Source organism: Myodes glareolus, chromosome 2, assembly GCF_982192425.1.
Source record: "Myodes glareolus chromosome 2, mMyoGla1.1, whole genome shotgun sequence".
Classification (NCBI taxonomy): Eukaryota; Metazoa; Chordata; class Mammalia; order Rodentia; family Cricetidae; genus Myodes; species Myodes glareolus.
Genome location: NC_142027.1, coordinates 74,543,799 through 74,562,163, shown reverse-complemented (window position 1 = coordinate 74,562,163; position 18,365 = coordinate 74,543,799). Strand labels below are relative to the sequence as shown.

At 38.7% G+C, this 18,365-nt stretch overlaps 1 protein-coding gene across 3 annotated transcripts in view; it reads left to right on the top strand.

Moving 5' to 3' along the window:
- Positions 1-18,365, top strand: part of Cldn16 (claudin 16) — a 113,560-nt gene that overhangs the window by 43,351 nt on the left and 51,844 nt on the right. The window contains exons 1-2 of one of the 3 annotated variants that reach the window (XM_087901804.1): positions 1,633-1,705; positions 3,043-3,234. The gene's annotated coding sequence lies outside the window, so the exon portion shown is untranslated. Of the gene's footprint in view, positions 1-1,632; positions 1,706-3,042; positions 3,235-15,541; positions 16,362-18,365 lie in introns of those variants that run through there. The other 2 variants (XM_087901802.1, XM_087901805.1) reach the window with 2 other exon arrangements.

Here is an 18,365-nt window from a genome sequence, read left to right as displayed (position 1 = left end):
TAATTAAATTTTTTTACACATCGAATCCCATTTTGGGAGAGAGTTCTTGAGAATCCATTCTAATGCCCACTCTTCTTTGAGTCCTGTTTTCCCGGTGTTTAGAAGAAAAGCTGTCTGTCAGGTGGCTGGAATGCATTACAGTGAGCCAGTGAGCTCGAAGCATCATTGCGCAGAAGCAGCCAATAACGCTTTAGTTAATTAGTGGAATTGTTTTATTATTATTTTTACAATATCTTAATGCTTTCTTTTAGGTTATTAGATCCTGAGCTGTCTATCACTAGGGCAGCCTGGGTTGAAATAAATGTAGAACATAACAGTTAGATAAAAACTACAGAAACTATGGATAAGATATAGCAGCAAAAATTCAGACAAGGTTATCTTCTCTGTTACTCACTTAATGTGAAAGGTACTATTGATTGGTGTTAACTCACCTGCTTTCATGCTATGTGGCCATTGGGATTGAGTTCTTCGGATATAAAGAAAATAAAGAGTTTTCAGTTAAACTGAAGCAGCTTCTCACAGAAAGAGGCCTTAAAAGGACACCAACATATTTTCCTTACTTGAATTATCCTAAGTATTACATATATTCTACAGTTACCTGAGACTGAGGGCATACATGTCATTGATGACATAGTTCTTCTGGATTATAATTTGGGAATTATGCTTAACATTCTTTCCACATGGGTCAGGCTTTAATTCTAGCACTCTGGAGGCAGAGACAGGTGAAGCTCTATGAGTTCAAGGCTAGCCTGGGCTATAGAGCAGGCTCCAAAGCTACAAAGGGAAACTCTGTCTTGAAAAACCAAGCCAAACCAAACCAAACGAAACAAAAACATTCTTTTCCCAAAACTGAAACAAGAGTATTGTTTAAGGAGTAACCTATTTTAAAAAATAGGAGTTATAATTATTTAATAAAAATAAAAAGAGGTTGAGAATTCAGTACTGCCTCCTGTTAAACTGAATATAACTTTAAAATGTAAAGACTAATGGCAGGCTTCCGAAGGAATTTCTTTTTCTTTTCCTTTTCTTTTTACTTATTTGTTTATTTTTGGTACACATCTACAGATGCGTAGATCTCTGGGCTGAGTGATTATGATAGTGTTCAATTCTTTTACATTTCCATCCCCTCTCTTTGCTCTTTCAGAAACAAGCACAGAGCACACACGGATGTGGCACTAGCTCAGTTTTTAGATGTTGCATAGCCTCAGAGGGGCCACGACCTCGTGAGACCAATAGAAAGTCACAGACACATCACCCAGCTGGCAAACCCATGAGCTGCTTATTTTTTTTTTTACCTCATCCTTTTGGTTAATTTACGTTGTACTTTTCTATTGTTTATATTGAACTACATATTTTTCTCCACCACCCTCCTTTCCTCTCCCCTACCCTCCTACCCTCTTCCATGATCCCCATGCTCCCAATTTGCTCAAGAGATTTTGTCTTTTTCTACTTCCAATGTAGATTAGATCCATGTATCTCTCTTTTAGGGTTCTTTTTATTGTCTAGGTTCTCTGAGATTGTAAATCGTAGGCTGGTTTTCCTTTGCTTTTGGTCTAGAAGACACAAGTGAGTGAATACATATGATATTTGTCTTTCTGGGTCTGGGTTGTCTCATTCAATATGATGTTTTCTAGATCCATCCATTTGTCAGCTTATTCTGACATTGACCTCAGTCACCGAATGACTATGTCCCCTTCATCCAAAGGTCAGTATCAGGGACTAGTGTGAGTGGTCTACTTACATCAACTTTCTCTTTTCCTAAAACTTTCCTCTTTCTTTCCCTCCCCTCCCCTCCCCTCCCTTCCCATCCCCTCCCCTCCTCTTCTCTCCCCTTCCCTCTCTTCCCTTCCTTTTCCTTCCTTCTCTTCCCTTTTTCCCTTCCTGTCTCTTTCCCTCCCTCTCTTCCTCCTTTCTTTTTCTTTATTTCTTTCTACCTTTCTTTTGTTAGCTCAGTACATAAATCCAAGGTTTTCATTGTGGTGTTTTCACGCACATTTGTACCCTTTGTTCTTATCTTCCCCTCCCCCACTGTCTTCACTAGTTCGCTTGAACCAGTCTTCCTGATCCCCATCTTCCCAATCCCTTGCTTCCATGCTCTCATGCTTATGCATTTCATTACCCTTTCTTTTTTGTTCCTTTTCCCCTTATGGTTTCCTTTCTTCCTGCCTCACTTACTAATCCAATACTCTCTTAACTGGCCTCCTAGTACTTCATGTTTTCTCTCCAATCTACTTTCCTCATGACACCCAACAAGCTAGTTTTTATCATGACCTTAGTGTTCTCAGTATCCTTTTGCTGTTGCTGTTGCTGTTGCTGTTGTTGTTTATGGATATAGTCTTCTAACTCTTTTGAATACCCAACCCGAACAGAAAATACATTAAGCATACACCTATAGTAGTATGTATCTTTTAATAATTATCTCTGCAGGACTACAGGGTTATCTATTTCTTGTGTTACAAATGTCCAGCTATAAAATATAAAAGTGTATTATGTAGATGACATAAATATTGATATAAACAGAGTGCTAATATGCTATACAGTACTATTTTATGTCCAATATATCCTTAGAATAAGGTACAGCTTAATAATAGAGATAGTGTATTGCCCTTTTGAATTTATTTGTTAATCTACATATTTATGACTAACTTATCATGATGCCCTCCATATATACATATACATATACACACACACACACATGCACACACACACATCAGACGAGAAGAGATGGCCTCTGGTAGTAGTCCATCATTCAGTTCATTCAGATTTATTTTTGATGTTTTAGCAAAGTTAAATTAGGTACAGTAGGAAGAATTCAAAAATGACTCTTGAGATTATTGATCATGGGTATCATTACCTCCCATATGAATATCTATTGAGGATGGATAGGTTTCAGTATTATAATCAGGTTATAACATAGGAAAAGGACTCTCATTGATATAGTTAATGCCCCAAATTAATTTACTTTTATTTAGCCAAAGGAAATTATTTGGGTAGATCCAACTTTAGCACACAGGAATTATTTTTCTTTATTTTAAATGACAGATTTGTAATATTCAAGTGCTTTCTCTTGATGGTCTTGAAGAAGATGGACACCACCATGTCTTCTAGAAACAAAAGGAAGTGAGCTTAACTAACAGAAAGAATACCTTTGGAACGGAACTTCCTCCTTCGGATGGGATGAAACCTCAGGTACCACTTGGGTGATAGGCATCTGAGACATGAGCCATCCAGCAGGTACGTGGGCTCCTGACCTGTGGAAACTGTACAGAAACTAGTGGGTGCTGTTTGAGTCACATAGTTTTAAGTGGTTTTGTGTTGCTCTTCCTATTTTATTTTCTAGTGGTAACTAACAACGCATATATATTCTTGTAAGAATTAAGCTACCTAAATCTAATCCTGGTTGTTTCTACATGCAGATTCTTGTCATAGAGATGGGTTACAGAGCTGTGGATGTGTGTGAATGAGAGTGTTACCTGCCTCCCAGCTCGTGGACCTCTCCATTCATTTAATAAAATTTGAAAATAAAATTTATGCCCTGGCAGTGATGAAGCATGCATAGGCAGCCTGTATATGATGGGTCCGTTGAACTTGTTCATATTGGGTTTCTTGGTCTAAGTTAACGAGGACAACTGACCAGGTCTCTTCCAGAAGAGGGTACTAGATCTCATCATAGATTGTTGTGAGTCATCATGTCGTGGTTGGAAATTGAACTCAGGACCTTTGGAAGAGCAGGCAGTGCTCTGAACTGCTGAGCCATCTCTCCAGCCTGCTTGTAGATGGTTGACCTATGACTGGTAACCGGCAGATCTAAAAGCAGAGCACGTGGCTAGTCTATGAGTGTTTGAAGTTATTATCACGAAATTTCAGGGCCTCCTCAGTCTAAGCTTTCATTCCCCTTCCTAAATCTACCTTTTCTTCTTCTTTAGAGGCGATTTTTAAAGGTGCTCCAAGTGCACTTTGCTTCATGCAGAATTAAAAATCCTCAGAAGAGCTTTATTAATAATTCCCTTGTTTCCCTTTAGTTGGTAAACCTTATGCCATTGTTGAAGATGGCTCATCTCAAACAGGACCTTTTCAGAAATCGTTCCTGTCTGTCATTTTCCTTGTAGAGCAATCTCTGTCCACAGGGATTTCTCATGCTTCTGGATAGTATTCATTATGGGGTGCTATTGCTGATTTTTGCTGCTGATTGTTAAGTTGGGACCAAAAATTGGTTTTACCCATATCTCTTCCTCCAGACATGGACATCTGATGGGAGTTGTCAGAGTTGCTCCTGTTCTTCTGATACTAAAACTGTTTTCTTTTGAAACTTTTCTTTCTCCGTGTATTCTCCATCAAGCTCCAAGTTCTCTTTGTATTTGATGGCAAAGCATGTGAACCACAGGATGCTGTAATCTGACTTGTGTATGTGATCCAAACTGGTTACTAAAATTTTATAACAATAATGCTGGTGAAGAACAGGGCCTACACAGGTTCACAGCAGATAGGGTTCCAGCACTGAAATAGGGAAGTAGACCCATGCTCTCATCTCTCACCAAGAAGGTATCTCCAATTGTTATCGCTGGCAAAGGACAAGGTAGTTTTTTCCAATGGAATATCACTGAATATGTTAACCACAGGACCAGCAATAGATGACCAACACAAATCAAACTCAGTAGCTTTTATCTTAATTTACTTTGGTTGGGCATTTTTTTGTCTTACTTGTCTTTTGTTTACGTATTACAGTTTCCATTTTTGTGCTTTTGTGTATGTGCATGTTTCTTGTGTTTTTCCTTTGATTGTATATGTGCATTTAATTTTGATTTTTGTTTGTCTGTTTTATAAAGAGAAAGAAAGGCAGGGTATGGAGTTGAGTGGAGGTGAGAGGAGTTAATGGAATAGGAACTGGGATCATAATATATTGTATGAAATATATATACATATATATATGTATACATATATACATATATATATATATATATGAAAAAAATTATCCTTCTTGGGTGTAAGGTTGTAGGCAATCTAAGCCCAGACCTGCTTAGAAACACAGACTTTCTGGAGCCATTGCTGTAATTAAAAAAGCCACTAGACAGTGAAAGGAGAAGACCAGATGGGAAATCCTAAAAGTTTAGTGCCCTGAATTTGGATATCTTTGGGCCTACCTCTATTTATCCCTGCCTCTAATGACTCCTCTACCATTTCCTGGGAGCTCAGAAACCTTGGGTTTGTTAGTTCTTCTCTGTTTCACAGGGTACTGGGTTCTTGCACACATGTAAAAACTCTGCTTGGCCCATCAAGTACCAGGTTAGAAGTCTGAATTACAAGGAGTTTTTCAGTCATTGCTCAGTAAGGACCAAGAATGAACTGTTACTTGGGAGACTGAAGCAGGAGGTGCACTGAAGTCAAGGACAGACTGAGCTATAGATTGACAGTGTCTTTAAAGACAGTCAGTCCTGTTACCTTATACATGCAAGAAGCATTATGCAGACTGAGTTTTATTTATGCTTTTAGGAATACATACAAATGTGTGCGTGTGTGTGTGTGTGTGTGTGTGAGTGTGTGTGTGTGCACGCGCGCGCGGGCGCGTGAGCATGTGTGTGTGCGTGAACACGCATGTGTCTAATGACAAGTAAAGAAAAAAGAATGAGTTTGAAGGAGAGCAAGAAACAGTGTGTAGTTGATTTGGAAGGAGGAAAGGAAAGAAGGAAATCATGCAATTACATCATAAACTCAAAAAATAAAATAAATATATTTTAGAAAGTTCAGTAAATCCACACTATTCTAACAACCCCTCCCTCCGCACCCAATGTTTTGGTTTTGGTCACTATCACATTTACTTGAAGAAAAGACTAAGACTCTCCAGTAAACGTGAATCATTATAGTTATTTTTGAACCCCTTTGTGATAGGCTAATTCCTACACACAACCAAAGCTCCCAGGAATGCAGTGCCTCTCACACACCATCATTACACAGGCTCGGAGGTAATTAGATGTCTCTGACAAACGGGATTTGTCATGGCTAGACTAGAAATCACTTACCTTCAGCTGCAGCCTTCAACTTTGTTGGTTTTCTATTTTAATTGCACCTGAAAATTTTATTTGTGTGATCTCTTGTTAATGTATATATATATATATATATATATATATTTTACCAAATATTCAACAATTATTAGCTTGTTTCATCACCCCATGATCCTGTCTTTTCTCTTTAAAGTCATTTGGGGACATAAAGAGAGTAAAGAGGTTCTGCTTATTTTTAGTGTTTTGGAACTTCATTTTGTTATTATTTTTCATTGATATTTTTAGTTGGCCCACAAAATGCTGAAGTTCATCATGCCGTTCTCATACAATCACGCCTGTGCAGTTTGCTCGCAGCATCTCAACGGGATTGTTTTAGGGATGCCATAGATTGAGCTGGGACCTGACACAGGCTAGGGGGGAGTGTGCTGTAGCAGCGAGCTATATCTCTCGTCCAGCCACCTGCCTACTGACAAATGTCGCCTCAGTAGGATGTATGCTTTCTAAAAAATACTCCTTGAGAAATAACCGCATAGGAAATTCTCACTTCCCTTCAGGCTCTTTTAAACTTAAGAATTTCAAAGGAAAACTGTAGATCTCAAATCCTTAAACAAATGAATTGTTTTACGGCTTTTTCTAAAATTCTAGCTGTAATAATAAGAATATTATTTTAAAATGATATGAAATTTTCTTAAAATTCTGTATTTTACAAGTTTTTTTCTCTTAATCCTATAAGAGTTAAGACAGTTTGTATCAAAAGGAGGTGATATTCATTTTGGTCCCAGTGGTAAGTACACAGTCAAGGCCATATCTCCAGAAAAAAATGAAAACTGAAGTACCTGTCTAAACAGCTTAGTGCTAAAAAGAAAAGGGGTTTCCTGCTCCATGCTGAGATCCCTGATTTGTAAGGGTTTTGGTTTGTTCTGCTATCTTTTTTTCAATTTTATGATTACTTGTAGTGCTCAATTTTTGTTATTTTAGAGTCTTGCTCATGAAGTAATTAAAAAAATTAAAACCAAAGTCAATTTAAAAAAAATATCAAGAGTGAAAGAAAAATTATTTATCTCACAAAAGATAAAATTCATCATTTTTCAGACTGAATATTTATATTCCTTGTGTTTTTCAACATTTCAAAGCAAACAAATGTAAATAACATATTAAGAATTATATTTGTAGATTATTTTAAAACTACACTTGTAACATTAACAAACAAGTTTGATTATGTCTTTTCCCCAGACTGCCTGTCTGTAATTACTGATAAAATACTACTTTGCTAAGTCTGATAAAACCTAAATTCTATAATGGCCTTTAAACTTAGATGATCCTTGTTTGTATTAAAATGTTTCTATGCAAGGAACATAGACACCTCATGTCTGGACCAATCTGTAGATTTCAGACTAATTTGACTGTTGTTGAGAAGGTTTTGATTTTCCAGACTCAAATAACACTGTTGTAAATTACCTATTTGTGGTTAGCCTAAGTCATGTCTATGCAAAATTATTAGGTGGCATGTCCCCAGTCTCTCTTTTAAACACAATGTTATTTTTACTGAAGTGTTTAGAATAACTTTATAACTAACATTTGAAAGAGGTAGGAAGCATATAATAAAACAACCTGTACTAAAATTTGAGGGAATTTTAGGTTCTTCAAAAGCTATTACTAATCATTAGCTACATCTATGACAAAAGTATTTATTCTGCATACTTAAAATAATAAGTATTTAAAATGTGAACAGTCTGTGAATGGAGAAGATTAAAAGAAAAATACTTTACCGAAATGAAAGCTAAAAGAAGCAGGAAGATGCTATTTGTAAATGTTGCTGAAGTAGTGCTTGATTTTGAAGAGAAAGTTAATGCTTTTCCTTACACCACAGTCTTCTCAAATAGTTATTTCATGCCATAAAAATAGAAGAGTTGAGTCTGGGAAGACATCTTAGCTTAGTGCTTGTACTGGAAATATCAGGATTCAAGTTCAATCTCGCACTCCCACATAAAAATGCCGGCATGGTGGCAAAAACTTGTTATCCCAGGGGTGTGGAGGCAGAAAGGCTTACTGGCCACCAGCATTTTCTAACATAGAATAAAATGCATGTAAAACAAAACAATAAAATAGCAAACAAAACGACAACAGTAAAATGAATGATAAATGAAACACAAGGTTGATTCCTGGCTACACTCATGAGCAAATAGTACACACCTTCACATATATGATCACCTACACACACATGAATGCATGTATATATTTGCATATACACAAAATGCATGCACAAAATTAGAAGAATGATTACATTTGCTGATTATCTATATAGCTTTGAAGTGTCAGGATAGCTTAGCTGGTAATGATGCTTACAGTCAAACTTGGTGACCTCAGTTCAATCCCCAGGCCCCTCATAATGGAAGGAACCAATCCACACATTAGTCACAGCACATTCACCCTTCCATACAAAATAAAAACTAAATAGATAAATAAATTAAATTGTTTTTAAAAGACAAATATTAAAAATATCATTTATTATTTAGTTTGTAAATATTATATCATGTATTTCTTGAACATTGTATTCAAATTGAGAAACGAGCCAGTAACTTGATCGACAAGGATATCAGGATACTTGGTATTTGATTCTCTGTGAAAGATCATACCTATCCTTATATTTTATATTCTAAGTAGGTAATTGCCACTCATAGTGGCTCTCTCCCATCACTTGGAAGTTATGAGGATAGCTCTGAGTTCAAGGGCAGTCTAGGTGGACTACAGAATGAGAGACCCTGCCTCAAACAACAAAAAGAACCATAGAATGTTTATTACTATCCAGCATTTTCAACATTTTCTTGATTGTGTCTACTTTCAAAGGATTTACATTAGTCACAAAACACTGCTACTTTTGTGCTCAAGTCTACGTTGCTTCCATTTTTACAGATTATGTTCGGATGAAGTAACTACCCTCCAGTAGAGTGCATCCTAATAGCACATTTTGGAAGAATTCTATTGATATGTTTCTAACACCTGAAACTCATCCAAAACCATAAGAAGCTGGGATTCTAACCAAGATAACAGCTTGATTCAATTTGATCACTGAGCCATACTCATCCTTAACTTAGAACAGACAATCTTGCTTTGAAAATTGTCTCATCCTTTGCTCCTGCACTGGGCTGTCAACAACACAGATTCAAGCATCCTCATTTGTGCGTGACGACAGCAACAAGCTCTCATTCTTTTTCCATTTTATTTCTCTTTTCCTCGTGTCTGCTCCTTTTTTTTTAGACATCAGCTATGAGAGCTGTTTGCAGACACTGACACCAAGCATGACGTTTAGAGGTTTGAAATTTCCCAAAGACCAAGGACCGGATATTCAGCACATCACTTAAATTCTCTACAAAAATAATCTGAATTCACCGTTCCAACTTCTGTGTCTTGCCTCTCTATATTCAGACTCCATTTCCCCTATCTCATTCTCTTGCTTTGTTCACAATTTGTCATCCACCCAGACTGAACCTTCCTCCATTTTCCCACCCTTTATAAGCCTTCCCCTTCTTTAACATTCTGCAGAAGTACCACAGCCTGACTCTCCCTGCCAGTCACAATTTATTTCCCACCTTCCGTCAGCACTTTAGATGAGTTCAAGGGCTGGTGTTTTACTTTGATCCATGTGATCATTAAACAACGTCCTGTCACTGATTATAAATGATCAATCCTTCTAGGAAGGGCTTTTCCTTCTGTTTGCCTTTCTTCTTGCTCGTGGGCCCAGCAGGTCGTCTATGTGTGAGTGGTAGACATCAGACACATCTTTAGGCACTGGGGTCACAGCAGGAAATGCAAACTCATTGATGTTAAATCTTACAAAGGAGAAGAATTGGGAGGTTGAGTCCGCTCCTTATTTTCTCTTTATTTTTCACAAACGAGAATGGAGATAATGTGCTTTGTAATTTGGGGAAAAGCGGTTTCTTTTGACACAAATTCTTTTTTTATCATCTCAGAGTGTAACTCTGAAGTTTATATCATAGAAGAGGGCGATGAAGGCACTATAAAGATAACCCTGAGATTAAGCATATTTTATTAAACAAACAGACAAATGAACAAAACAGCCAGCTCTCAAAGTGCAGGTAGAATACTGGTCTTCAGGCATTTATTTTTCAAACTCAACAAAGTTTGAAGCAGAAATGCCCATAAGGTCTGGTACGGCAAGTACAGTAACAGCCTGGTTAAATTCTCCTGATTGAAAACAAATGGACCAATCGAACAGAGAAAATAACAGTCTACCCTTTTCCATGGTAGATTCAATGGCAGCCAGTGTGGGATCACAGGAAATGATGTGGGGTTTTGCTCTGCAAACATGGCAAATATCTCATGACACCCTAAACCTGAGAAGTCAAACATGAATTCATTGCTCAGTGCTTCAACAATCCAAGTTTACTCCAGACAGTAGATGCTGGCCTAAACCACTGGTATTAGCCCACCCACCTTCAATATATATAATCTTACCATTCAAACCAATCCTGCTACAGATTATGTTTCTTCTATAGGCTTGTCACTGGGGGGGGAGAGCTCAGTTAGTTACTGAAGTTTATAAATCTACTTAATGGTATGATTCCCTAAATCTGAGGGCTTATAACTGGAAATCATTTATCATATGGGACGTCACTGAAACATAAATCATTATTAAAGATAGATGAAGTTGTGGACTGCACAACTCACTTGAACTAGGTGTCCCAGGGGACTGGAAGTTTCCCAGAGAGCCTGTGTAGAGCATTTCAAAAAAGACAGACGGAGAGACATAAAGACCATACAAATGGAGCTGAAGGGAATGTCCAGGCGACAGGTGTGGCTATGATCTGTGCTTTAAAAGAGGCTGCAGGACTGGATATGAAGCAATGCAGGCTCAAGTTCTGGCAGTGCAAACGTTTTAATGCTTGAGAGCAGAGAATCTGAGCTGGATCAGGATGTGAGAGGTTAGGATGACCTGAGATTAAGGTATGTCTGACCCTTTGGGGCTAACTCGAGGAGAAAAGAAGAACTCTAATAGCAGTAATTGAAAGCAAGGGAACAAAACTCTCACAAAAAACTTATGAAAAGTCGCCCATGAAACTAGAGCAGTTAGCGTCTAATGGGGAAAAGGGTGTGTAGCAGTCTACAAAGGTGTGAGCTACTTTTAGGGATCGACAAGGGATATCACTAAGGTTTAAGGCACCATTGAAGACCTTTTTTTTAAAAGTTTATTAAAATATAAAAGTTTCCATTTTCGCCCCTCCTCCCAACACCCTCCCACTCCCTCCACTCCCTCTCCTCTTCCCTCTCCATCCCTAAGAGCAGTCAGGGTTTCCTGCCCTGTGGGTAGTTCAAGTTCCTCCCTGCTCCCTCCAGGTCCAGGAAGGTGAGTATCCAAACAGACTGGATCCCCAAAAATCCAGAATATGCAGAGGAAACAAGTCCCAGAGTCATTGTCAATGGCTTTTTAGAAAGACTTCGGGTCAGCCACATTCAGGGAATCCAGCCTCCTCCAGAAAATCTGGTTGGATCAAGCGCTCCTTCAGTCTCAGTCAACTGGCCTTGGTGAACTCTCATTAGATCAGTCGCCTTGTATCAGTGGGTGATCGCTTCCCTTGCGGTTCTGATTTCCTTTTTCATGTTCTTCCTCCTTCTGCTCCTCCTTTGGACCTTGGGGGGCTCAGTCCGGTGCTCCAATGTGGGTCTCCGTCTGCATCGCCATCCATCGCCAGATGAAGATTCCCTCTGATCTTGCCCTCCCTGCTCACGTTCTTCTTCCTTCTGCTTCTCACTTGGACCTAGGGAGTTAAGTCCAGTGTTCCAACGTGGGTCCCCGTCTCTATCTTCATCTATTGCCAGATGAAGGATCTATGGTGATAAGCAAAATATTCATCAGTATGGTTATGGGCCAAGGCCAGTTCAGGCACCCTCTCCTCTGTCCAGAGAACAATCTGGGGATCTCTCCTTGGACCTGGGATCCCATTTACAGTCAAGTCTCTAGTAAACCCTAAACTGACTTCCATAGTTGAGATATATTCTTCTCTGAACCCATATCTATCCTTCCTCCTTCCCCCCTCCCAGTCCCCCGAGCATTTCCCATTCCTCCCCTGCTCCCTTCTCTCTAAACCTCTCCCCTTCCAACTACCCTCCCACCCCACCCCCCCATGCACCCGTGGTTACCTGGAGAAAATGCAGGTAGTTTTCCTCCTGGAGATTCCAACTACCCTCCCACCCCCCCCCCACCCATGCACCCGTGGTTACCTGAAGAAAATGCAGGTAGTTTTCCTCCTGGAGGTTGAAGACCTTTTATACACAAAGAATAGAGGGCTGTTAGGTCGATGGGGGAAATTTGGTAAGAAAATAAGGAAGATAATTCAAGTTGAATTCTGTAACAAGGTTTGGGCTTTAGGAAACCGGACTCTATATTGATATGGCAGGGGAAGAATCAGACTGACTATTGTAACACGCCAACTCATTCAGATAAGATGAAAAGAATCTGACTCGGTGTAACAGTTCATTACAAATGAGGATGGTGAATGGGATTAGAGCAGAACGCAGCTACCGTTCTCGGCCCATTTACAGTAATGGGATTGTTGGTTTGGTTCGGCTCCAACTTGCTCTTATTAGCTTTTCACTATCCCTATTCTGTCCTTTGTCCCTTCCTTGGGTTGCCCTGTATCGTTTATGGATTAACATTTGTTTTTCTGCGCTAGAGTTGCAGTTGGTTTCTTCTATTGTCCACATGACCATTTCTTTGTTGTTTTTATTTTACTTATAAGTATGTGCTCTTATGACTAAAATGTGTTCTCAAATGAACCATAGTCAACTTTGGAATAATCTATAACTCTTCATTTATAAAGGAACATAAACTAGGACATATATATCTACATTTTGTCTTCTCTTGCTGGCATTAAGAGAAGTAAACCTACGACAGTGTGAAACTATTCTTGTCTACCCTTATCTACATGTTCCTAAAGAACCATGTGATTTTACTGGGAACTATAGTTTTCAATTTTTGTTCACAAGAAAATGTCTTTATTTAGCCTTTTTGTTGTAGTTCTTATTAAGCTCAAAGGACATTTTCTTTTAACCATTAAGGCATTGAACCATTTTATAGCATTGTATCATTTAATTACACTATTTTTTAATCCAATATGTACTATGTGTTAATCACTCAATGAGTGCTGAGATCTCAGAGCTTTTATTGTTCATCAAATACTCCTTATTAAGCTGGTATTATTTCATTATTCATTATTATTATATGGTATTATTATTAAATAGGTATTATTTCATTCATTTCTTGTTCACCCTCATTCCAAAGAATATTTCTAGATATAAATTTACATGATAAATTTTGTTTTTTCTACTGTAGTGTAATTATTCATTGCACTTTATTTTTTCTGATGAAAAATTAGTCTTTGAATCTTTATTTTCTTTATACATCATATCTTTTCTTTAATTTTTTACCTGTATTTTTCTCATTGTTGTTTTGTAGCGTTTCTGTCCTCCAGATTCTTGTCACCCAATCTAAAGACTGATGCACAAGGACCACATAGAGTGAGTGAGAAATGAAGCTTTATTAAGAAAGCCCCTAGCTAAAGTTGGACAGCCCCTAAGAAGATTTTATGGTGTGGGATAAGAAAGTGCACTCTAGTCCATGTTAAGGCAAAAACATGGAAGCCGTCCTTGGGTTAACGGAGTCCTTCCAATGTTCTGGAGAATGAGTGAGAAACTGAGGTCTGTGAAGCCTTTTTTAGGTCCTAAGTTTGAGGAAGTCTCTCTGCAAAAGTAAACACAGCGAGCTGGAGAGCTGATGCAAATTCACGGGGTAATGGCAGTGTCTGTCACAGGGCCCGTTCTGTCCCTTTTCACCTACCTCTCCAGGGAGAAGCTGTCTCAGTCAAAAGCATCTTTTAATACAGTCATTTTATTTTGATTTTTTAGCAAAGAAGTATTCCTATTTCTCACTTTTTCATATTCTTTAGCTATAAAAATGATATTGACCCTCATGTTATTATTACTTTCAATTTCACTTCTCTTCCTATTTCAATTTTTCATTTATTAAACATTATTTAGGTGACCTTTATTGACTTTTCTTCTAGCTCACTTGTGAGTTCATTAAATGATTTTGTTGTTTCTGGTTTTTAGATTTGTCATTTAATTTTTGAATTTATTTTGTATGTATTAGTGTTTTGTCTGCATACATGTCTATGCATAATATGTATTCTTGATGGCTGTGAAGGCCAGAAGAGGGTGTTGGATCCCTTGGAACTGGAGTTACAAATGGTTGTGAGTTGACATATTATTGCTAGGAAGCAAACACTGGTCCTATGCGGTAGCAACCGGCTTCTAACCATTCAGCAATCTCTCCAACCCATAATTTTATTACTTCTGATATTATACTTTCAATTTTAGGATTTCTGTCAGGTTCCTTTTAGAACTTCTATTTCTCTGTTTAAACAGCCTGTGTATCTTCATCACTGCCTGGAAAGGCTTTACTGCAGTTACAATCATTGTTTAAGCATTTGCCTAGGATTGGGGATGTAGCTCGGTGGTAGTGTTAACAAAATATTAAATTACTGGGCACTAGAGAGAACAGATCAGGAGACACACCCAACGGAACCCACTTTAGGAGTTTACTGAGAGAGAGAAAGACATGTGCAAAGGCCTGAGGAAGCTGGTGTGTCCGCTTTTAAAGGCTGCTTAGTGCATGCACACAGGGGCTTACACAGCTGCATCATGCATAGCTTCCTTGACCATGCAGCACGTTGATTACATAGAGCTTGAGGACCCTGGGTGACTATGTAAGTTGCCTGAACACTTAATGGCACATGCGCGGCTCTGGAACCTGAAAGGGCCAGCTCTTGAGTTAGCTAAACATTTTGCCAAAGCCCTGGATGATGGAAATGATAACGGAAATATTGGGAAGTCCTTCTCTGATCACCATGAAACACTGGTAAAATCATTATCCCTTTTTTGGGAACTTAATCTCATAAACAAAAAGATACAAGAACTGCTTGAAATGGAAGCCATGGTGGTTTGAAAGACAATGGTCCCCAAATTGAGTGGTACTATTAGGAGGTATGACTTTGTAGGAGTAGGTGTTGTCTTATTGGACAAAATGTGTCACTGTGGAGGAGGGCTTTTAGGTATCATATGGGCTGAAGCCACGCCCAGTGAGACATTCCCTTCCTGTTATCTTCGGATCAAGATGTAAAAGCTCTCAACTCCAGCACTGTGCCCACTATGTCTGTCTGCAGGCTGCCCTGCTTTCTACCATGACAAAAATGAACTAAACCTCTGATCTGTAATCGCCTCAATTAAATGTTTTCCCTTATACAAGTTGATGTGGTCTTGGTGTCTCTTCACAACAATAGAGACCCCAACTAAGGCAGAATAGCTAAAGGACGGTTTCATTAGTGTTTAAAAGGAAATGCTTCCGGTAGGCCAGCTATAAATCACAACAGCTTCCTGGAGGAGGAGAATACCTAAGGAAAAGAAGCCATTTATCACACTTACAAGTTAACACACTGGTAAATTAGCCAGATGGCAGCAGGTAGCCACCTGATATAGTAGGGTGGAGGGCTTTAGAGGAAGAAACATATTCGAAAAAGAGATCTGAAAGAAAGACAGAAAGAAAAGCAAAAAAGGAAGGAAAAGTTGTATCTTTCAACTGTGGTCAGACCAAATAGAATCTCATGACTGTAGTAGGGGCTGCACTAGGGAGGGAGAATTCTGGAAAGGAAAAGCACCTTATCTCTTTAAAAGACTAACTGTTCCTCTTTTTTCTTTAGCACAAGTTGAGGTGAAACTGTCTTTTCCTAGGGTAGTTTCTGCCTTCCTGAGTGTCCCTTAGCCAGGTGACAGACTTCCCCAACTATAAAATTAGGTCTCCCCCCAGCTTAAAGGTTTCAATGCACTGGCAAGGAAATAACTTTAACTTAATGCTGCTATGTTAGTAGAGTGATGGCCAACATGCATGAAACCTTTCATTTCATTTCCATTAACACACAGCCATACACACACACATACACACATGCTCATGTAAATTCGTGCACACACACACAAATGAAAAGAGAATAAAGTATTTGCCTAATAATTATAATAAATTGGAACTTAGTCTCGATCAGCTCTTTGATAACTTTTTACAAACTACTGCTCTTATTACTGTTAGTTTTATTAGCATTTGTGCTTCTGTTATTGTCAAACTTCCTTTTCTACTGCAGTTATTCTGAATGAAGGAAAACGAAGATTGAGATGTGAGTTTAAATATTGTCTTAGGCTATTTTTTTCCTTTGCAATTAAATGAAGGTGCAGATCCATCTTATTTTTGCAAGAGTGGAATTGATCAATGGATATAGCTGTTAATGCATTGCACTTATGGTACGTGTCAGCAGCCTACTGAGTTGTTAAGTGCCTCTTTCGGAGTCAGTTGTTTCTCTTTGTCATGAGCATGTGATATGCGGGTTACACTTTGTCCCCAGCCCTACTCATACACCCATTTCCTATGCCCACTTTCTCAATTACAGTTCTCTGGGATCTTGACCAATTAATTCCACCATGCTTGAGTCTGTGTTCTTACTAGGAGACATTTCTCTTCCCACAGACGAAGAACCAATGTTTTCTGTTTGACACTCTGCCTACTGCAGTGATTCATTCCAATCTTCACTTCTAGTCCTGCCTGGAATGAGGCTTGATCTCAGGTCCTATTGAGTCTTTGGCTTACACTTTACACTGGGCAAAAACAATGCAGAAGCCCACATGTCAGCAGTTTGGCTTAGGGAGAGATATTTGACTAGAGTGGAATAGAGCCCGAGCCATCTGGCAATGTAACTCTGCTCATAGCATCCTGGTATGGATTTCTCTACTCTCATGACTTTGCTATTCTAACAGAAGATAGCTTACAACAAGCTCACGATGGAAAGCTCTTAGCAAATGACCCCTTGTGATCTTGTAGGTAGATTCTTCGTCTCTGCAGTGGCATAATGGAATAGATACTTCACATGCATTGTTCAAGAGCAGCAGGGCAGACTACACTACAGCCTCTGTCTATATAGTTCTTCACTGTTGTGGGCCTATGACCCCATTCAATTCAGCAATCTTGAATGTCTGCTGGTACAGACTTTAATGAAGTACTTTCAAATGTGTAGTGATTGCCTTAAAAGAGGCTGTCCTGACTTCCATTAATGACGGGCTGTTACCTGGAAGTGTAAGAAGAAATAAACCCTTTCTTCCCCAAGTTGCCTGGATATGGTCTTTCATCACACTCTAACTAGGATAGTTGCATTTCTTTTGGTGTGATAAAATACCATGACAAAGACAACTAAATTACAGAAAGAAGAGTTTACTTGGGTTTAAATTTACAAAGGGATAAGATTTCATCATGGTAGGGAGGCATGGCAGCTGGATCAGGATGCTGAGAGTTAAGATCAACAGAAAAAATGAAGCAGAGAATCCATTGTCAAATAGGGTGAGGTTTAAAGTATCAAAGCTTACCTCAGTGACATACTTTCTTCAGTAAGGCTACACATCCAAACATCCCCAAATATCATCATCAATTGGGGACCAAGTATTAGTTGACAAAGGTTTCTGTCCTGCCCGGTCCTGCAGCTGTTCAGTTCCAAAAGAAACACACAGAGGTCTACATTAACTATAAACTGGTTGGCCTATTAGCTCAGGCTTCTTATTAACTCTTACATCTTAACATAACCCATAATTCTTGTCTGTGTTAGCCACATGACTTGGTACCTTTAATCAGTGAGGCATCCCCATCTTGCTTCCTCTTTGTCAGAGTGACGAATGCAAACTGAGCATTTCCTCTTCCCAGAATTCTCCTATTCTCATTGCCCCACCTATACTTCCTCCCTGGCTACTGGCCAATCAGCATTTTACTAAACCAATAAAAGTGACAAATCTTTACAGGGTACAAAACTATTGTCCCACAGCATTCCCCTTCCCCATTTATTTCAAAACAAGAACTCTGAATCTAATTTCCTTGTTTACCTTTTTTCTACACCATTATCCATAACAACTTGTAACCAACACTCTAAGCAAATATAAACATCCATAATCCATTATTTTTTGGAAATTTGGGCACAATTTTGCAGACTACTTATTGCTGATTCGGGAGATGATAATCTTATGGGGACTTAAGAAAATTTAGGATTATGGTCAAGTCCTGAATGGAATATTCTGTGAGGCTTGATCATCTCAGCCAACAATTTTGAGGCTGTTCTGGATATAGAAATGAGAGGAAACTCCAATAGAGGCCCTCTGAAATGCTAGATCATGTGGGCCATAAACTCCTATCGGAGATTTTTTTCAGGTCTTCCTTGATCAAATCTGATTTTTCTTAACCCTGACTGAATCCACAGCCCCTCATTTCCT